We start from the raw sequence: 4797 nt of genomic DNA on the forward strand, positions 1-4797 counted from the left end.
TTATTTTGGTATGGACACTGCAGCCCGGCCAAGCTCCTGAACTTGTGTAAAAGGGACCACAGAGGGGCCAACGGGTTGGCAGGGGCAGCACACTGGGCACAACCTTCACTGTGCTCATCACATCTCCGGCCATGGTGCAGCAGGTCCTGGGTGACACAGGGACATGGTGGGAGCCCCGTGACCCCTCTCTGCCTATACCATGTGTGTCACAACGGTCAAGAGAGCCGAGAGCTCTTGGCAAACTGCGTCTGGCTGGTTCGGTACAGGAGATGATGTGGTTAGTGCTGAGCTGCTGCCTCAGGTGCGCTGAGCCCTCACAACCTCAGTACTTGGCTATGAAAGGAAGGTCTTTTATTCCCCAAAAGAACGGCAGCTCCCAAGAGCCAAACAGTCCCTGGTTTGCCCCTGGCTATTTCTCCAAGGTTGGAGAGGCTAAGAATACATTTTGGATAGCTACAAATAACGAGAACGATGAATTGACCCTTCATAACGGCCTCCACCACCATAGAAACAGGAGCCAAACAAACAGGCACGAGCCAGCCCTTTAGGAGAGCCGTGACATATGATTTGTTTGTTGGTCCCCTGGTTTCCTTGTTAATTGCTTTGTTCCTTTTCAGATTAATTGATTAATTGCTGTGTGGACATGCAGTGCCTGGCTTTGCAGCTGCGTAGTGTTGGTGACCCTTTGGACTCCATTGCTATCTGGGCACACACAATGTGGGGACAGTCTCTGCTCCCATGTGTGCCCACTGATGCAAGAGGTGGGTAACTCCTGCCTGATAAATGTGGGAAGGTGTTTGGGTCCAGCTGCAAGCACAGGTAAAGGTTGAATAGTGAAATTAAAGCTCTGCCTAATATCAGACCCAGGTTTCCACCCAGGAGGTTTTGTGCCTTCCTGGAGGCATTTGCCAGATGTGGTGCCCTGGGAAGAGCTGGTTTCCCATTGTGGAACTCATCCTGCACCACAACATCAGCTTGGACCCAGCTCCATCTTTCTCATCCCCACCTACCAGACCGGTGAACTGCAGCTCGGTGCACACGACCGACCAGCTTCAGATTGATTGCCGCAAATCCAGCTGCATTAGTCATAAAAGTCACCGAAAGCCAGAAACGGTGCAATAACACCTAAAAATACCTGCGCCGCGCCAAGCAGCCCCGGTTTCCATCATCCTTCCGAGGCATCTGTGTATTGTGTGTGCGGCGGGGAGCGCAGGAGTGCGTGCTGGGGAGAAAACGGCCATAAATCCTGCCGGCCTCCGCTCGGCTTCTCCCTCCCACCGACCGCGGCCGTCCCGGTGCTGTCTGGCAGGCGCAAGCCCCGGCTGTCATCGGCAGATCAGACGGGGCTGAAATTTGACAGGCCTGTGGAAAAACACGGGGTGACATCACGCAGAGACACCGGCCCACTGATTAATCTCCGAGGTCAGCAGCTGCTTTATTTAGAACCAGGCAAGGGTTTGAGGTGGGTTTTTACAGGAGTGGAGTGGCGTGGGCTGTCTGTCCCATGTCCCCAGTGTCCTCTGGACACTGCTGGAGAGCCTGAAGCAGGGCTCAGGCTTGCAAAGCCGAGCCTAAACCATCTTGGGAGCACTGGAACCCAACTGGAGGGACCAGTACCACTGCGGTGCTTCTGCGCCATGTCCTGGTTTCCAGCTGTTTTCTTTGCTCCTGGAGTTTTCCCTCGCCCTCCGCAGGAGGGACAGCTCGGCTCCCCCCGAAACACAGCACATCAAACTTGAAATGTTTTGTGAAACTCTGTCAAGCTTTGAGGTGGTCCCCAGGGCACGAAAATGTTCCGTTTCCTCATTTTCAAAACAACCCATTCCATTTCCAATGACTTTTTCTTCTGTGGTTGTTAACATTTTCACTCTACTTTATTATGCAAACCAAAATTACAGTTAAAATAATATATTTAGAGTTTATCAGTTGAAGCATTTCAAGCCATCCATTTATCTGAGTTTTCTTTTACAGATAACCTGGAAAGCTTTGGGGTGGGTGATTCTGAATTGGAACAGAAACAGGTTTCAAAATGTTTTGCAAAGACAGAACTTCATCTCTGTTGCCAAGTGGTAAGTGGCCAAGGGAAAAAAAAACCCTATCAGGTATATCTCTAGCATTGTTTCTAAATGGAGAATTTTTCCTGTGATTAATAAAAACGGGGAAATAGGGCCAAATCCTGCACATACTTTGACCGTAAAGCTTGTACAAACACACTGGTTGGGCTTTGGCTGCAAAGACCAGGCTTAATTAGTTCCCTTATATCTAGGGATGTGGGTTGTCGCTGTCAGTGCCAGGAAGGATTTATGTTTCCTTTTCCTTGGGAATATGATCAGCGTCTAAGTATTAAGAATAATAATTTCACTAATGTAAGGCAAATTTCTTATCCTAGGCAGCTGATAGCAAGGGGGATGCTGCTGAGCTGCGGATGCTGTTCGGACGAGTGCCCGACAGTGATGACGATTTACTGCTGTTGCTGTGAACCCGCGCTCAGCGCCCACCCACTCCCGGGGCTCTCAGACTCCGAGTTCACCTTCCCCCGGTTCTGCAGCCCAGAGTGATGGGGAATTTGGAAGGAGAAAGAGAAGGTGGAATAAGCATAGAAGTGTAGAGAGCCCATAACTCCAAACTAGGGCAGGAAACGCACCGCGCATCGCTCTAACCTTATCATCGGGGATGGATTTTAAGTGCTTCTTCAGTGACTCATAGTCCCTGAATGGGCTCGAAGGACTGTCCGCCTGAGAGGAAAGGCCAGAGAACTCCAGATCAGATATCAGGTTATTACAAAGCCCGTACGCTGCCTCGCATGAGGCATCTGTCAGGACCACGGCCGGGGCTGCTGGGCCCCACGGGGAGGGAAGAAATACAGTTTCTCAGGTGTGGTTTGGGAAGGGCAGGAGGTGGTGGAGGTTCAGGAGGAGGATGGGCAGCATCCCTGCCTGCTCCTGGCAGCCCACACCGGGAGGTGCTGGATGTTCCTGGGAGCTGTACGTGGGCAAAGGATGGGACAGGATGAAGCTGCTGTGTTGCCCCAAGGGCTCAGCAGGACACAGGCTGAGCTCAGTCCTGCTGTGATGGTGAGGAGCTGCCACGAGCTTTGCCCACTCTGGACCAGGCATTACATGGAGCTGGCAGCAGCCCCAGTGACGCTATGGTTATCAGTAACCCCCCTCCCGGAGCCTGCTGCACCTGTGCACAGGCTCTCTGTAGCATGAGGCACATGTGTGGGAGCCGATGGGCAAGCAAAGGGCTTGCAAAAGCCTTTCCAAAGGGCTGGGAGGCTCAGCTTGCCTTTTGGATCCAGTTTCCATTTAGTGTGGGCAGTGCTGACCCTTTGCAGAGCAGCGCTGGGAGGTCTGGCACATCCCACCGCAAGGCCAGGTGATGCTTTCTTGAGCCTCCTCCTCTTCCAAGCATCCATCCTGGCTGTTCCAGGCTGTCTTCTGCCCAAGATCTGTCTGGGGTGGACACGACCTACCCAGAGAGCTGCTCCACAAAGGCAGGCAGTGAGCAAGAGCCCTGCGGCAGGGCTGCTCTGAGCTGTGAAACCACAGCTCCCTGCAGAGCCCGACTACCCACCCCAAAACACCCACAAGAGATGGAATTGCCCTTTATTCCCCTTCTAAACTGCTGTGATCCCCTTTTTATGGACAGCGGAGATGGGTGGTAGGTGCAAAGAGGACCGCTAATGATCGTTTGGATACTGAAAGCTGGTGTGCATAGGTGTGCATACACATGTGTATATTTTGAAAAAACGCATATGGACTAAAACCTCTCTGGCATGAGAGATGTCTTAATTAATGAATATCTCTTTGTTGCTGTGAGAGCGAGATTCTTGGGGACAGGGAGAACAGGGTCCTCTTTCTCCTCTTGTTCGTGCCCAGTCCTGGCCAGTCTTGTTCCCCAGGTTTCACTGGGACCGCTCTCATTGGCGTGGTGTGACTGCCCTACCCTGGGTGACATGAGTTCAAATGGACAGAGGTGGCATTTGTGGTTCTCGCTCCTTCTGGGTGGTTCCCTTGTATCCCGGCTCCCAGGTGAGGATGGGGGCGAACAGAGACAGGCTGAAATACCCGCTGCTGATCGAAACTCGCTGTAAAAAAGAGCTCTCTCTGTATTGTGTACATGAAAGATGCTGGTATGGTTCAGAGGTTAACTTTCATCCTAAGCTCAGCTAGGAGCTGAAGAGTTTTAGCATTTTTTAAAAAAATACCAGAAAAGTATGAAAAAAGAGGACAAATTCTGATCTCGGTTCCATTGGTATTAATGGAGAGAAATTTAATGGAAGTCTGTAGAAGCTTCTGATTTACTCTTGTGTGAGATTGGCTAGAAATAGCCCAAAGAATCTCATTGCTGCTGCCTGGATTCATCTGCACAGCAGAGAGCTATTAATGCTCTGTTTTCTTGCCTTTGGTCAATACATCTTGCAAGGCAGGAGGAAGCTGGATTATGTCTGCAAGTGTCCCCATGTCATGCTATGCCGGATAATGAACTGTGGCTAAATTGGATCAGCTTTTCAGTCGCCAGGCTCTCTGAAATCCAACAAGGAGCCAGAGCAGCAAGCTGTGCTTTCAGCCCCGGTGTGCCAAGAACAGAGCGTTTGCTCTGATAACCCTTGTGCTGCTGTGTCGGGAACCAGCGTTAGGCAGCAAGAGCTATTGTGGAGATGGCAGCTTGGAGCAGGTGAAAATCATTGTTAACCTGGAAATTGTGCAGCTCTGTTTTGCTCGGTGCTTCCCTGTGCCTTAAAAAGGTCTGATCTGGTGCAAATCTGCTGTTCAAGGAAATAGAGATACAATG

At 51.1% G+C, this 4797-nt stretch overlaps 1 long non-coding RNA gene across 1 annotated transcript; it reads left to right on the forward strand.

Annotated features, from left to right (window-relative positions):
• Nucleotides 1-622: 622 nt before the first annotated feature.
• On the forward strand, nt 623-4236 carry LOC139829573 (uncharacterized). The gene is made up of 3 exons (XR_011742094.1): nt 623-761; nt 1972-2069; nt 2390-4236. It is a non-coding gene; the product is annotated as an uncharacterized lncRNA (long non-coding RNA).
• Nucleotides 4237-4797: the final 561 nt, after the last annotated feature.

Source organism: Patagioenas fasciata, chromosome 21 (assembly GCF_037038585.1).
Source record: "Patagioenas fasciata isolate bPatFas1 chromosome 21, bPatFas1.hap1, whole genome shotgun sequence".
Lineage (NCBI taxonomy): Eukaryota > Metazoa > Chordata > Aves > Columbiformes > Columbidae > Patagioenas > Patagioenas fasciata.